Genomic DNA, 17,254 nt, shown 5'->3' on the forward strand with positions numbered 1-17,254 from the left:
CGTAACTCAGTTAAGGATTTGGAGGATTATTCTCTATTCTAAAGTACTTTTTATCTTTAAGTAGCTAGGAAAGCAGTCTGCAGCATCATCTCATTTGCTTCAGAGCCAGGGAACTGCCAGCCAGCTTTGGGGGATCATGTCACCCAGTCCCTCCATTGAGCTTGGTCCAACTGAACTTGTAGTTGTGCAAACTTTTTGTCCCCTTGAGAGGGTTTGATGTGATTCTGTTGGAATTATGGGGTTGTAATCTCACATAGAAACCTGGTGCCGTCTTTGGTAGCTGCACAAGTGTGCTGAACCAGAATGGATCTGTGCTCTCTCACCTCAATAGTTACCAGGCTGTCACGTTTATTATGCACCAATGAGACCTACTTTCTGGACAGAAGGCAGATTTGTGAGCTGGGGGATTTCTCCCGAAAGCACCTGTATTCCCCACTCCTGTGTGATGCTGAGATAGAAAAATGACAAGTCGATCAATGAGAGAGCCCTGCTCTGTACTGACTGTCCTTTGTTAGGGGATTTGATGTCTTTTGAAGCATTAATAAGGAAGGTTCGGCTCTGCTAATTTACATTTCCAGTTCACAAAATTGCCCTGGTATCTTCTATACACAGCTTCCAAAGTACTTCAAAGGTTGAATGCAGATTGCTGGGGAACTCTTTACTGAAAAAGAAAAAATGAGGTAAAGAGTAAGCTTTTATAACAGATCTTATGTCATGGGACAGAACAACTGTACTGGCTAAATGATGGAGCAGAACAAGAGAGCAATTCTGTGCATTGATGTGACACGACTGCAGTGAAATTTTCCAGCAAACAGCATTTATTATGCTTAGGACTGCACCTGATTTCCCTGCAGACAGAGAGCTCTCATCCTAGACAAAAAGATACCTATTGCATGGACAACACTTTCTGGGCAAAGTGAAGTAGAGATCCGGATTGCCTGGCTTGAGGTCACACAGCTGATCAGTAGATGCTGAAGTTATTTATAAGAAGCACAAAGAACTGCTCATTATGTTCCCAATAGCACAGAGAGTTCCAAAGGGGCTTGCAGCTTGCAACTTTTGCTCTCTTCCTTTTATGAAGCCAAGGGCTTGAACATTTTGTCCTTGGGATGTACATTTACAATTCATTATTATGATGAGAACCAACCAGGAAGAGAGTGTTACAAACTGTAAAAAATATGTGCAAAGTCTTCTCACATTGGAGATTTTAATTCTTATATTTGACACCAATTAAAAAGCAAAGGCAAAATCTTTGGAAAAGAGATATCTTACCTCTATGGTTCAAATGAACTGTCTGCAGTATATCAGGAAACAGTGCTCTTCCCAAGTACTTTCATGAATGTCAAGGTGACAATGTCTTTCAACCAATTAATCCCACAACTGCCATTTGACTGTGCTCCTACCCAAAATACCTTAGGCCAGCAGGCCAGATTTCTTCTGGTAATTAGCCTTTAACCCTCCCAGTCTTTGCTTTTGCAATTGCCACTGACTCTGTGTCAGATAGGAGTTTTATGCGTCTCTTAAAGCCTATTTCACAATGGCTCTGACTTGACCTTTGGAGTATGTGCATTTATAAGGAAACTGTTCAAGTGAAAGGTTTTAACTGCGATTTAAGAAAGTAAGTACAGGGACTCCACTAGAAGGTAACATAATGCTTGCCTATATCTTCAGATGCAATTTTTTCCCTCTATCCACTTGTTCTTTGTTCTTTGCAAAGTATAGAAAACTAAGTCTGGTACCAATTGTTGTAATCAGTCTGTATATATTAGAATCAAATGGTGGTCATTTTGCAGGAGATAGCATAATGCTGTTCTTTAGGCTCAAGTGTTGGTAGCACTTCTACAAGTTGATTCAGAGCTGGAATTACTACAACAAGTAAGCGGTTTGGTTTAAGGTCACTGTTAAACCACAGAGGAGATGCAGCTCCTGCTTAAAGGAAGTTATAGAGGTCTTCCCTGTGCAGAAATGGATAGAAAATTCAGTTGTAAAGCACACAGCCACATATGCTTCTGTCCATGAAGGCAGAAGCAGAGCAGGGAGAATAACGTGAGAGGAATAAGATGGAAGGACCAATCAGTGTAATGGGCTACATACCAAACCTCCTCTGATAGAAGTTACCAGGAGCCACAATACAGAGGGCCACAGGATCACAGGAAAAATCAGGTTGGATGAGCCCTCTGGAGGCCATCTGGTATACTGTACCCCGTAAAGCTTGGTCAGATGCTTTGTCAGATTCAGCTGTTGAGAGCTTTATCCAAGCTGTTGTTGAGAGCCTGCAGGAGGTGTCATCACAACTTTGCTGAGCAGACTGCTCCCCTGTTTGCCTGTCCTCATTGTGAACGAGTTTTATTTAGAACTGGTCTGAACTATTGTTTTACCTTATCCCTGTTTTCTTTTGTGTTTCCACCAGGAACCAGTATGAAAAAGTCTATTTCTGTTTTACCGGTAACCTTCCCATAAGCACTGGAAATTTGCTGTTAGTTCCTCCGAACACATTTTCCCCAAGCTGAACATACCTCTCTTCACAGGGCAATCACCCCCAGCTCATGACTCTTCCAAAGAACTCAGGTCCTGCTTGCAATGGGGTCTTGGCTGCAAATCTACTCCATGTCAAATCATCTGTTTCCTCCAAGCCACCATAATTGCATGAATGGCTGTAAGTGACTGCAAAGGAATTTTTTTTATGCAGATAATTAATAACTTTAGATAGATATTAATTACATTATGACATGGAACAGATTTTGATCTTGAGAAATTAGAGTTCATCTCCAAAGAGGAGGCATAACTCAATTAAAAATCATGTAGAAAGCAGCTGTTGCAACCATGCATTTGTCTATGTAGTCTTCTTGAGGTCGCAGTCATTAGTCATTAGTCATTAAGCAGATCGGTTGGCAATTAGTTATTTTGTCCTGAATAGCAGATACGCTTACCTTAAACGCATAGTAATATTAATAATAAATAAAACCTGTTATTGCTAACTACTAGTATCCTTCATCGAAATGTCCAGAATGATCTGACAGTCCTAAAAATTCTCTCCCTGAAGCATTTGAAATGGATCTGGGCAACAACTATGCTTGATTTTGTGAAGGAAATGCTGAAACTGAACTACTGAAAAGTGGTAGTAAGTGAGAAGTAAATTAAATCCTATAACTGCAGATGGGTCTTTATCTTTCACGTCTTCTTGATAACTTCAAAGACCACTCATTTTCGTAGTGTGCTTGCTTTTAATGAATCAAGTTTCAAAGTAACAATAAAGTCATGTATTCCGGTGTCTTTAATGGTTTTTTCTTTTATGTCCAGTGAAAGATGTGCACGAGCAGCATTTCATTAACTTAGGAGGATGTTTTTTGTTCTTGAGTTTCATTTGTCTTCATTAATATAATTTCAGACTTCCACAGAGTATTGTTACAAATATTTTTTTTGCCCTCATAGCCAAATTGTATTGCGTTAACGTTATATATCTGGTAAAATGCATGAAATTTACTGAAACTTGATAAATCTATTTATGCACAATTTAATTTGCCAAAATGCTCCAATTATCAAATGCATATTCTTAAATATTTAGAATAAAGATAATGCTAACATATTTTCAGAAAGATAACTTTCTTTTTTTTTATGCTCTTTTTCTTTTCAGTTTTTTTTTTTTTTTTCCAGAGTGTCCTATCTCTCCTCATAATGCGGGCAGGAGAATGAAGGAGAATAAATGGGACAGTGTCTCAAACTGAAAACCTCTCCCATAAATAAGTTTCACTCTCTTCTTTGTTTCAGCAGTAATGGAATTTAGTGGAATTCTTTACGAGGTGCCTAGTTCCCTTCAATATAACCACAGATATTATTTAGACAGCAGCATAATTGTGAATAGCTTTTTCAGAGAAGTAAAGGTCACTGTCTCCAGCAAAGAGCTTCTCACCTAAATTAAGATGTGAGAAGGGAAGTTATCAGCATTCAGCAGTTCAGGAAGGGAGTAGAAAAGTGAAGCTATATGGAGGGGCACTGGTAATTCCTGCCTTTGGTTTCAAAGGAAAATCTGGGGAAGGAACTGCATTTTAGAGAAGGAACACTGTATGGTAAACAAAAGTAACCAGGGAGTGGAGGTGCTAAGGCACTGGTACAGCACAGTGAAGAAAGGTAATTCAGTATTTTGCCAATTAGTAGAGAGTGTGTTAGTACAGTGTAGGTAATCCTGAGCTGGTGAATCCCATTGCTAACTCATGACCAGCCATCTCTCCTCGCTCCTGAGCTGGATGCTAGAGCCCATGCTAAGCCCTGTTTTCCTACAGCTCTGCTGCTGTGGGTAACCATGGTGGTTTGCGTGCCCAGAGGTGCTGTTCAAAGAGCATGGTATACCAATCTGTTATTCTTTAGCAGGAATATATTTCCAAAGACGAACTTTATTTACTTGACTGAGTAATTGTCATTGCCTAGAATAGCATGATGCTCCTTTATAGTTATCAACTAATGAATCAATACGATCAGGATTTCAAAGCAAAAATCCTTCCTGAATCATAAGCAACACAATCTCATTAAAGCCAATATACTTCTACAGGGAATACATCAGAAGTAGATTTGGCCTTGAGTTTTCGTATTAAGTAGAAAGCAGTGCCTAGAGCATTGCCTCTTGGCAGAGTCCAGCATTCCGTCGAAGAGATGGACAATTAGCAAATAATTAGTATTAACAAACCTTGAGAAGAAGCCAAAAATTCTTTTCTAATAGGACACAACAGCTTTATTGGAATAGATTTTTGACAGTTCCAGCAGTTGGGTTAGTTGTGCTGAGGCCATTTCCTGCTGACTGGTCAGAGACAAATCCTTCAGAAGAGAGGGACTGTGCCTTTACCTGTAGCAGCAAGAGGCACATAAAGTCTGGGTGCTATGAAAGTGGGCATGGGAAGATGCTCCTGGGTCCAAATGCTCTTCTATTATATGTCCCATGGTGGTTCCTTCTGTTGTATCTCCTTTTGTGACTGGCAGGCTCTGTTTATCTACTAATGAAAGAGCTCTTTATATAATATAAACCCTAGAGGGGGCTTAGGCACTGCAATGCTTGGCACAGTGAGTACTGTGTGTGCCTAGGTGATGACTTTTGGACTACAGAGCTTGCTCCATGGGTTTGACTATGCATTTTACACTGAATACTTAACTGACCAAAAAAAAAAAAAAAAAAAAAAAAAAAAGCATGAATAATCCCTAATGGAGAAGACTGGAACTCAGGACTCCTCTGGAACTCAGGACTCCTCTGCCAAGTGAATGATCTCACAGAGCTATATAGCCAGGCTTATTTCTGCTTCTTTTACCTCACCCAACAGTTTTGAATTCTCTTCCATGCAGTATGCCAGCTTCAACAGGAAGCATGAATAATATATCAGCTCCAAAATAACCTCTAGCCTGAAGGCTACAGGAATCTCTTGTCCTGGGAACAACTATGCCAGTGAGTAGCACCTCTTCCCTGATGAAGGTTAGTCTTCAAGCAGAGGCCAGGCTGCACAACTCCAGCACAGCCCTTCTGGACCCCAAGGCTGCAACAACACAAGTCGATGAAGAAAAGTAAAGGCATGTACCCAGGCACTGGGACTTGACTCTCCACACTCATTCTAGGTATGGGCTAGATGCAACTATGGATTTCTGGAGCTTGTGAGAGTCAGCACATGGCCTCTTATATGCTACTTGGCCTCAAAAATACAGACATCGTGAAATATTTAATTAAACATTGAGTTTTTGTGTCAAAGATAGACAGGATGAATCATCCACTGAAAGCTTTTTTAATTCTAGTCTGACAGAAGAACCTAATGGATCAGCTGAAACTAGAGGGCTACATTTTAGGTGGATAGAGTCAGATCCCATGTTATTGTGGAGGTTCATTGGTTATCATGGGATGATTGGTGGGCAGAGGCCACAGTCCCATCACAGCCACAGTAAGCTTTGTGTTCAGTCATTCTGGCAAGAACAGAGATCTTGATATGGAGAACTTGTATTTTCTGTAGAGCAGTTCCCCAGAAACACACACCTTGCACAGCATTTGCTAACAGATGCACTTGGCCTCTTGAGTGCAAGAGAACAGTTCAGGAACCTTTACCAATGCACAAATCTTGAGCAATGACCAGAGGGCAGCTAGAACTGGGTGGCTATGAGGTAGATGTGTAAGATATAAAGAGCTAATAAAGAAACCTGAATAAAATTATACAAATCAGGGGACTTAAGGGGAGAGAGAGATGGTGCTAACACATACACATAGCAGTGTGAAGGTCAGAGCATTTGCACAGAGATCTCCCTGTAGTCACTTGAGCTTCCCAAGGAAGTTAAAAGCAAAAAAGCTATTGTATCTCACTGCCTTTCAAAGGGCATCATGGCTGAATCCCATTCCTTTAAAGTCCCACAGATAAAACAGAAGACAAAGGCATTTTGAGGATGCTGCAAGTACATGCCCAGAGATAGCTAACATACAGAAAGCAGCCTTGGCTTGCTAGCATGTTGCCTTCCTTCTCTGGCTTGGTAGATGAAAGCCAAGCCAGTGGAAAGCAACAGTATGGGAGAGAGCAGAAAGTATAACAGAAAATAGTTGGAAGTCTACATCTAGCAGTAGTGAGAGAGACATGGCACAAGGTAAAGGCAGGGAGAGGCAAAGGTATAAATTGTCAGAAGCATGGAACATGAACAACGCAGAGGAACTGAGAGACACTCTAAAATGATGTTATCCAGGATCTTCCTACAGGCTTCAAAGAAGCAGAAAGAGGCCCTTGAAGAAACAATGATGTCAAAATAATATATACGCAAAGGGAATATGGAATGAAATGAAAATGGGTACTCCTTTTTTCTGCTGTTGTTAGTCAACATAATGCAGACTTTCAGTGGCTTGGCAAGACAGTGATTCGTAGCTTATTGAAGACTATTTTGACAGGACAAGAGGAAATGGTTTTAAATTTAAAGAGGGGAGATTTAGGTTAGATGTTAGGAAGAAATTCCTTACTCAAGGTAGGTGAGGCACTGCCACAGGCTGCCTATAGAATATGTGAATGCCCCATCTCTGGAAGAACTGAAGGCTATGTTGGACGGGGCCCTGGGCACCCTTATCTCATGGGTGACAACAACCCATGGGAGGGAGTTAAAACTAGATGATCTTTAAGATACTCTCCATCCTAATCCACTCTGTCATTCTACGATTCCATAATTTTCCTAAGTTATATAGGAGTTTTATATATACAACTTTTTCTAAATATAGCTTATATATAAGCTACAGGGTGAAGGTCAGCATCATGTGACATCACTGACTCTAATAAAATTAAAATAAATTAATAGAAAAATATATTTTAACCCCTTCTGCTTGAAATTATGCACCTGATCAATATTTTCATTAACTGGAGTTTTTAACATCGAAGTTTGAAATCATGGGCCTAAAAATAATTTGATATGAACTGACTGCCAGTTCTGCTAGAGAAGAGAAGTGGTGTTAAGATTTTGAACCTGCATGTTGTGGGTTAAGGAAGAATTTATTTAGGGATAGAATTGGCAACGTGTGGCCTTGTTCCCTAAGGGCTACAGCATAGCTTGTCATTAACCATAGAATCATAGAATTGCTCAGGTTGGAAAAGACCTTAAAGATCAAGTCCAACCTCAACCTAACCATACCACCCTAACTCATCAAGATATTGTAACCCCTCACTTGGTGCTCCATTTCCAGAATGGCCTTGCTGCCTTACTGTGGCTGTGTGTATGGAATTGTCCAGAGTCTCATGAACAAGGGTATTCAAGTATTATGTAGAGAACAAGAAGAACTTGATGTTTACTGATATGAAACTATATAAATGCAAGTAATTAGCAATAGGATGGAGACTGTCAAAACGCTGAGTGATGGCAAGTATTGGAACAGGCTGCCTGGGCAGGTGGTGGAGTCACCGTCCCTGGAGATGTTCAAGGAATGTGGAGATGTAGCACTGAAGGACATGGTTTAGTGGGCATGGTGGGGATGGGTTGATGGTTGGACTGGATGATCCTAGTGGACTTTTCCAGCCTTGATGATTCTATGATTCTGTGGCAGGCCTAGATCATCTGTTTTGGGGCCGTCCAAGAACTGTCCTTCTGAGTGTTTCCAGAAGCAAAGAGAATGTAATAGGCTTGAGGATAAACTTCCCTTTTTTACTCAGTGACCTTAGGGATAAATTGGAAAGGATCCTGAGACATCTATTCTATTCTTTACTCAATGTATTCACATCCTTCCTAATTAGTGATCTATTCCCATAAGCCTTGTAACTTCCCTTTCTAAATAACTGTCTAGATCATTTATTATTGCAGCAAATAGAAGCTTAAACAATGACTGCTGTCACTTTGTACTAGGTACAGTATAAAAATAGAACAGGAGGCAAACCTTTCTTGGAAGACATCAGGATCTAAGCAGATTAAAATTAATTGTGGAAAGGGAAACACTGGGCAGGAGGATGAAGTGACTTGCCTAATTACAAAATCAGTTTGTGGCAGAGAAAAGAAAAGGATGTTCAGATTTCTAGCCCTGGGTATCAAGTATAGTTTATCATTTAACTTGCCTTGTTTCTGCTTTTCATTCTGATGAATGCTGTTTGCCTTCTTTCACTAGAATAAGTGCACCTATACAGCGTGCCAGCAATTCCACATTTTCTGCCTGAGAGGAAAAAAATGACTCTTCTTTCTTCCCCCTCAGGTTGTACTGTGCAGCTGTGATACCAGGTCTTTAATCATAGTGACAAGAACTGAGGCTCTATGCAAATGTAAGCAAATAGTGTTTGACATTTATATGAAGATGATAAAGACAAACATGGAGGGCTGTTTTGAGGGAGGAGAATATTTACACTATTAGTACAAGAGAACGTGGAGATTTAACAAAGCACTACTCCCAAGTCTGAGCTGACACATGTTCAGAGATGGAGTGACCTTGCTGGCTAAATGGATGCTCTACAGGCTGTTTAATACTTTAAACTAAAGATCAACATCTGGCCTAATGTCACTTTTTGCAGGATACACCTGCCTTTGTCCTCCTTTTTCCACCAGCTTTTCTATCAGATCTTTTGCATCATGCTAAACCTCATACTGGTATTTTTGTTTGTTCGTTTCCCCCATATGAATTTACATTTAGAGACAAAGAAAGAAGTTATGAATAGCTACTGGTTGGCAGATTTCAGGACATCTGTGGCCTAATCTAAACTCTCTTGAAGCATCTTTCTGTTGACTTCAGCAGAGACTACTTTATTCTATTTATATAGCATCTAGCACAGTTGTGCACAAATCTCAGAGGAAATATGTAGGCACTACTGTAGTACAATAGCAACAATAAAACAAGGATAACAGCCTCTCTGAATTAAATGTATGCATAGCTGTATGGGTACAAGTTGTCCAGATGCTCTTTTACCGTGGTTACTGCATTTCTACTTCTAGCCTGAATTTGAAACATATTAGAAGAGTGCTTACACAGTTCTGCTTGGTTCACCATGATTCAGCATGCCCCTCTGTCATCAGGTTATTGCCCTTCCTGCTTCAACCTTTCTTCTGAAATAGTTGTGACATATACCCCTGCACTTAATAATAGTGTCCTCCAAGAGGTGAACTGTGAAGTCATGAGTCAGCTTACGCCAAGATCCTCCTAGTTTTGTGAAGCCTGCAGGGTACTCTGGATCTGTATGGAAGTAAATCTAAGGTGATTCAAGATCAGTGAAGTTTGTAGCAATTGGCTGTCATTACCTCTGGATTTATTTATTTATTTATTCACAGATGAGAGGAGCTCAGTCATGAATCTTGCGTCATGTTCTTTATATCTAGCGACTCATTTGTTCTGCAGCTAACTACTTTGCTAAAATATCCTTCCCAGCAGCTTTTATCACATTTCCCACTGAAATGGGACGTATTACCTAGTATGTATGTACCAGAAAGCTATGAGGTGCTAGATATTTGGATGCTAGCTGTGCTGCAGGATCTTTTATTAAAAAAACATTTGCTTTTTCTTAGTAGAACAACTAAATGGCTCAGAAAGTTCTATTCCTTTTTGACAAAGCCAAAAACTTAGGGAAACAAGCTGTGGGGAAACTTAAGGAAAACGATCTGTGGCTGGATTTCCATCTGAGGATACTGTTGCCCTCCTCGTAGTATGTAAAGAGAATGAGTATTTGTCATCATAGTCACACAGATGTGAACTAGCTGATCTGTAGGAAACATTTGTGATATTTCTAACCATTTATCATGCAAATATCCTTTTAATTAGGTCTTCCATGCCTTTTATATCCTGCACAACTCGGAATAAAAAATAACTGCTGTGGAAATGATTATGGTGTAACATATGGACCAAAGTTTACATATTTATTTTTAAAAGTCCCCCTATTTCTATAGGCAGAGTATTATTCCTCAATACCTGTGTCATGTCAGCGCAAGCAATGGGTGAGTTTTCCTCTTGCATATAACTATCTCAGCTTCTCCTCATTACTCTGATGCCCAGTGATCAGTAAATACAGGTACTTTCCTGAACTGCACATTATTGCTTCAACAAGCCCATGTGTCTTGCAACTGTGAGAAAGCACCACCAGCTACAAACAACAGTCCTGGTATTTGCTAGAGAAAGAGAAGGGAAGAAAGACAAACCCAGACGTCCCTGTCCAGCCTTTCTCTTGTTCATCTTGGTCTGTAACAAAACATAGGTCCACTACTTTGACTCTTTTGACCTCAGCACCTAAATGGAGTTGTCTACATTTCAAGCAGATGTGGATTATTATTCAAGGCATTGTGATTCAGTCTGTACCAAAGTCCTCATCAACACAATGTGTAAGCTAGCTTGCAAAATGTACTCTGATGATGAAGACCAGCTCTACTGTTATAAACATAGAGCTGCTAGATAAGAAAATGGGTCTACAATAATATAATGAATATATTATATGACTCGGGAAAAGTTATGGAATTTTGTTTTCTGAGATATGTTAAAAGTATTGTATGGACTGCATTGATTGCATTGGAGAAACAGCGTAGTAGGCTAGAAGGAGGCTGGATGGTTTAGATGATCACCCTGATACATACTTGAAGGCAATAATAGGGCGATGACTCAGTCCAGAGATGCAGCTGATGTTATGAGTTAATAGATTGAAGAATTATAAATAGATAAAAGCAAATGAAGATCTAAAAGCAGGCAGTACTTCTCCTAGGGAAATTCACTTCCAGAAGGCAATCCCGCTCATCATGGATAAGGCAGGTGAAAGGAATCACCATTTAGATATTCCTCACTTTCTCTTTAAAATAGTAGAAGACTTCTCAACTAGATTTGATTATACAACTAGATTTAAAATATTAGACGTCATGAAAATGGATGACCAAATGTAGAATATTCACTACAAAAGAGGAGCATTGAAGTATTCAACCAAAACATGTGTAAGCTCAATAAAAGTAACAAGTGCAACAGAAGATAGTCCACTGAATATGTTGGGTGTTTTTGTTTTGTTTTGTTTTGGTTTTTTTTTTTTTTTTTTGTTTCTTTTTCTTTTTTTGTTTTTCTCTCTTTTGGCTCTATTTCTAAAGAACATTCTTCTTAAGTCATGGTTCGGTCATATTTTTTTAGATCACTGAACCAGAAGCTGTCTGTGTCTCTAAGGTGTCTCTAAAGTAGCTGTAAGATGCTATAACAGTAGATAACTTAAGGAAATTTTTGTTCACCAATTGAAGTCCTAGTAAAATCAAACAACTCCTTTCCAAGTTGTCATAGGTTATTGTATCAAGGCCCTACTTAGTGTAGTTTTAGTTGGTATCCAATTGATTGGAACAACTTTTGAGCTTTTAACATACACTAGATCTTTTTGGAGGAGAGGCTCTCTGCCTATATACTGGAATGTACAGTAAAGAGCAGTCACAGTTATTAAGAAAAGTGACTTATTTGGTGTTTTTTTATACCTGATTTCAGTGACTGTGAGTTTCTTTATGACACCGCAAACACTGATTTAAATCAGTCATAGCTTCACTGAAGGTAGAAGCTCTATCAGGTGTTGGACTAGTGTAAATAAGGTCAGAAGAAGTATTGAATCTATGTGCAAAAAAACCCCATTCTATTATCTGTGACGTTCCTTGCAGAGAAATCCATCCATCAGATACAGACCCTGATTGTTCTGCACTGTTCTGATGGAGTAGAGCAGCTGCAAATGAAGCATATCCAGTTCCCTAAAGCAAGGAGGGAACTTCCATTGGCACTAGCTTTGAGTTGCATTGTCATCTAACTTCTGTCAGAAACAAGACTGGAGCACAGCAGTGGAAAAGTAACCTAAGGCTGTTATTCCTGTATATCCTGAGTTTATCTTAGATGTGCGTTGTGGCAGAAGGGCGTAGTAAGACCTTTATAACCAACTTGTTCTTCACCGTATTATTTTAGATATTCCAAATGTGGATTAGCCAGTGAAGACAAAATTACTGGAGATTTTGGGGTAATCTGAATTTCATTGGCTGGCTGTTATTGTGCACATCTGCAGAATTTCAGAAGCAGATGAAAGCTCTAGGGAAAAGATGGTTATAATTTCATCAGTCCGCAGTTGAGAACCATACTAGATGCATATAAACAGTGTCTTGCATTACTCCTAAAAGGAGGAGTTATTTTTCCTGTTAAAAATCAGGATGTGTGGAGGTGGGTATAACATAGCTTGAATTCAGGTATAAACCAGAGATATCCAAGAAACTCTTATGACTTGTCTCACTTTATCTGATTTAAGGCATCTGCAAGTTAAACATCTCAGATGTTAGTCATCTAGACTTCCTGCAGTATTTCTCAGCTGATGACAAGAACCTGTCTCTGGATGTGTCTGTTTTGTCTGCATGGAAGACAGAGAGTTTATACATGTACTATCTAGCCTTCATGCAAAAGTAAACAACAGTATTTAGTAACTCAAACTAGAAAGATGCTTCCACAGACTGATAGAAGCATATTGAAGTTAAAAGAGTATGCCTCCTGTTCTAGGCATGGAGTAGGGTAGCATTAGGCATAAGAATTGTATTTAAGCACAAAGTATGAAAAAATCTCAAGACAAATTCCAAATCACGTTCAAATATAGAAAAACCAGAATATTGAAAATTCTAATTTTTTTTACTGCTTTGTTGTCTAGTCAATTAAAATCTTAAAAAGTTTACTTTTTAGATTTTGAGTTTAGTAGTTAAATCGGCCAAATTTCCAGCAGCAGTTTGAAGGGCCAAACCTGTATTAAGTAGAATGCTTCCCAGATTGCTTAGATTGCCTTAACTTTTGGTCTGTAAAACTTTTATTAGAAAACTTTGAATTTCTTTCTTCTCAATAGCAACAGAAGGTTATAAAAGCAAATTCTCTAGTGAAAGCTGTATCCTCTAGGGATGGCCTCCTGCTGACAGGTACATTTGTTTTAGGCAACAAATGAAACATGAACTAAAGTCCATGTATGAATTACTTGGCTAGGTGCATCAATGTCATGAGAACAGTGAGAGAAAGCAAGGAAGGGTTGCAAATTCTTCATTGATATAATTAATAATCTGTGAGGAAACATGAGAGTAACACTGTATGAAGAACATCTTCTCAGCACTTATGAAAATGAGTGACACAGAACAGACAGAACATGTTCAGGCCCCTACCCCTCATGGTAAGGTGAGCAGAAAGTGCCTCATAGAAGTGCAGAACAGTTGAATGATGCACTTGTCCCTGAAATGTATCATCCTTTATCAGCTGATTAACATAAACTTGTACTCAGTAAACATCTTCGTGCTCTTAAGTGTTCCCTATTATGATTTCCATTCGCCTAGGAAATCAAGTTATCAGGAACAATAGGGCTTAAAAAGTATGGTTCTGAAATTCTGCAAGAAATGACTTTGTAGCATGCTTATCCTGGAGGAAAAAAAAAAAAAGAAGAAGTAGAGAAAACCTTGAGAGTCTCATTTGGCTGACTTTCTGAGGCTTACTCAGCTGCCAAACTTTTGTTGTTACTCAACTGATATTTCAGCAATAATTATATTTATTATATATAGTGGATGAATGCAATGACTTTTGGACTAGATCAGATCAGGAAAAAATCTTGGCATTCAGATGGGTATGAAATAATTTACAGACAACAGTTTTTAGCAATTTTTTTGGATGCAATTTTGTGAGCTAATTTTTTCTCCAATGAAGGAATCCAAGAGACAATAGAGCCAGGCAGAAAATAGACAGCATGGAGACATGGAAGAATGTTCTGAGAAAAGAAAACTGAATATTTCTGAAAATGCAACAGGGCATTTCCCTTTACAGGTTTTGAAGGGACAGCAAAATAAAACATGGAAGACTGAGACTTCAGAAGGCCGGAGATTCTTTAGTCCCTTATTCCTGGTCATGGATGAAATTGACTATTAGGTTTAATCCATGGTTCCATCTGAATAATGAAGCTAACCTATAGATGATAGAGTCTAAGCTCTTCAGGGCAGAGGCTGACTTTGTTTTTTTAAAGGATGTACCAAATCAGTCATGTTTGGAGATTCTTAGAAAATACCATAACCGCAGTAGGAGTACTGGCATGGTCCACACCAACTTCCTTTCCCAAAATAGTCACATTTTTGAAAAACTCTAGGCAAATTTATAACACATTCTAGTGATTTTTTTTAATTTATTTCAGATTTGGATCCATGAAGGTTTATTTTGTTCATATTTTCCAGCCTTTATGATAACTTTGAGACTGACAAAGTGAGATTTTTTCATTTTATTTTCTGAAAGGCAGTTATGATTCACAAGACTACAGGATCGATCCTTTTAAGCAAAATGCCTGTATCTTATCATGAGATGGCAAATACTGTCAATTATGTGTAGAGGAAGCTGGAGAAGACTGGACTCCTCATCTTCAAATTACCATACACAAATATCCATAGCAAAGAGGAAACACTGACTGCTTCTAAATACCAAGATGAGTTGAATGCTGTGATTCTGTGTCAGCCTTAAAGACAAGATCCACTCACTACTGTATATAACATTTAATCAAATACAAATGGTTCATGCTGTTCCTTCTTCCTAGCTCTCTCTTTGCTTTATGCCTTGGGGAAACTTCCCCTCCTCTGCAAGAATATTAAAGTAAATATATATTCTCAGATTTCAGAGAACAGTAATTACAGAATAGAGAGATCAAATTTCCATAGCTTGTAATTTTCATTACTTCATCCCTTGCTCAGTGATGTGAACAGACAAGCTCCAAAAAACAGCTGAAGCCTAGTGTGGAGGGTTGATTTTACCATGAGAAGGGGAGGAGGGGAGATTAAGTGGGGTGGAAAGGGCTTGTGAATAGCTTCAGATGCACAGAAGAGGGGGAGAGGCAGAGGGAGGGATATAGCAGAAGGAGCTGTTTTTTTACATAAACCCAAGGAATTCTCTTTTGACTGCCTGGCTCATCAGCAGCCCACTTAAACGGGTTGGAGGAGAAAAAAATGGTGGAGAGACAGCCCCCGCCCTTTGCTCCCCACCACCATTTGAGGTGGTCTAGGGTGTCCTGTTCTCTTGCTCCTCAGCATGACAATATTATTCCTCAGAGAGAAAACAAATAGAAGTGGCCCTAACAGATTTTTAGATAAATGCCTCTGAGAATGAGCGGAAATTATATGAAAATTACCCACCTGTAAGCTGCTGAAATCCCACAGCCCTCACTCTTCCCTTTGAATTCAGTGGGGTAAGTTTTCCATTTATTACTGTGTGGTTGATCATGTCTCCTCACCATCTATCTGCTCCCATTTGATCCTTGGACATTTAAGCCCTTGTTTTTTTCATTCCCATCAACAATGACAGTGAAGATAAATGAAGATAAACCAGATCTCTGCTTGCTTCAAAGTATTCCCCGCTTTCTCCAGAAAGCCCTGCTCTGCCCAGAGTGAGAAGGACAGGACAGATAGATAGGATAGGACTTCTGTGGGTTAATGAGTGTAATTTAGCCACCATGCACACAATATTCCTATGGCCCTCATCTTACCCACTCATTTGATAACCCTAAGGATCAGTGGGTTGTGCTCTATAGAAAGCCCAAAGCAGGAGCAGGGGCACAATGGACAGACAGGCAGCAGAGAAGAGGAGTTCTCATTAAAAATACAAAACAACACAAAACAAAACAAAACAAAACAAAAAAAAAACACCCAAGAAAGGACAAACTAAAGCTCCACTTAACTAAAAACTCTCTATAAATCTGCACTGTATTTTGAAGCTCCTGTTAGTCCTTAATCCTATGCTGTGAAGTCTCTCTTCACCAAGCAAAGGAAAATGCAAAAGAAAAAGATCATCTCAGCCTACAGCTCAACGAGTCCTTTAACACAGAGAAACCAAGTGACTGGACAACTGAGTCCTTCAGAGGAGGCAGTCAAGGTTCTTTCCTGCTGGAGGGTTTGAAAAATAAGGTACAATTTCCTTCTCTGTGAAGCATTCCTCTTGCATACAGCTATGTGATACCCATCTGGAATTTGGAATGACTATACCTCGCCTCTGGTAAATTCCACTCCATGAAATACCAGCAGGCTCCACAGTGCAAATGGTGGCCCCACATGCCCTTGTGCTATCCTCTCCTCTTCCCCCTCAAGTCCCTTCCTTCCCTTCATGTTGCACTGAGTTTATTACTTGGTTGACTGGTTTGTCTGGGTTTCAGTTTTTAAGTTTGTCTTGGTGAGGAATGCCCCATGTTCATCCATAAGCTACACGTACATGCCCAAATGTGGATGAGAACAACTGGCATCTCTGGGGTATCATCAGCTGGAGTTTGTAGCAATGGTTTGTCACTTTCTCCAGGTTTAATCCTGATAGTAAACAAAGCATTCAGAGCTCAAAGGTGGGGAAAATTAGATCTTTCCTTCATTCATTAGTCAAACAACATCCCTGACGTCAGTTACTCAAATTTTGTGCTTTGTTTGAGGTCTTGGCTCATCAAGAGTGGGTGTTTTCATGTGTACATACAATTACAGGCAAAGTAGACATCCATTGTGTCACAAAAGACTATCTTGACCTCTTGTGCTGGATGTGACACATGATTCATTTGACGTTTTTCACAGGTGAGGCAACAGCTCAGGTATTCTGAGAAGTAGGGCATTTCTTCCTATACCTCACACATTTGGACAGCAAGTTGGGTCACAAAGCTAGAGGTAGCTCCGGATGCTGAACTGCCCTATGTCTTCCATTTTGAAGGTTGTACTTAGGACATCCATTGTAGGACACCATCCTATAGCTCACTGAGAGCTTCTGTGTAAGCCAATCTTAGATAGCCTGACACAGTATGTCCTGGAATATGGTCTGATTTTTGATACTCATTTCTTAGTTCAT

The 17,254-nt window shown here is 39.4% G+C and overlaps 2 long non-coding RNA genes across 3 annotated transcripts in view; one reads left to right on the forward strand and one right to left on the reverse strand.

Moving 5' to 3' along the window:
- Nucleotides 1–525: 525 nt before the first annotated feature.
- The window catches only part of LOC107052792, a 30,450-nt gene continuing 13,721 nt past the window's right edge, over nt 526–17,254 (reverse strand). For both annotated transcript variants that reach the window (XR_003074061.3, XR_003074063.3), the window contains 2 exons: nt 2,517–2,664; nt 526–661 (listed from right to left, as the gene is read on the reverse strand). This is a non-coding gene — a long non-coding RNA (uncharacterized LOC107052792). The remainder of the gene's footprint in view (nt 662–2,516; nt 2,665–17,254) is intronic.
- LOC121109798 lies at nt 657–5,700 on the forward strand. The gene is made up of 3 exons (XR_005857546.2): nt 657–1,618; nt 2,529–2,656; nt 5,329–5,700. It is a non-coding gene; the product is annotated as an uncharacterized LOC121109798 (long non-coding RNA).

The sequence above is a fragment of the Gallus gallus genome, chromosome 2, assembly GCF_016699485.2.
Source record: "Gallus gallus isolate bGalGal1 chromosome 2, bGalGal1.mat.broiler.GRCg7b, whole genome shotgun sequence".
Taxonomy (NCBI): Eukaryota; Metazoa; Chordata; class Aves; order Galliformes; family Phasianidae; genus Gallus; species Gallus gallus.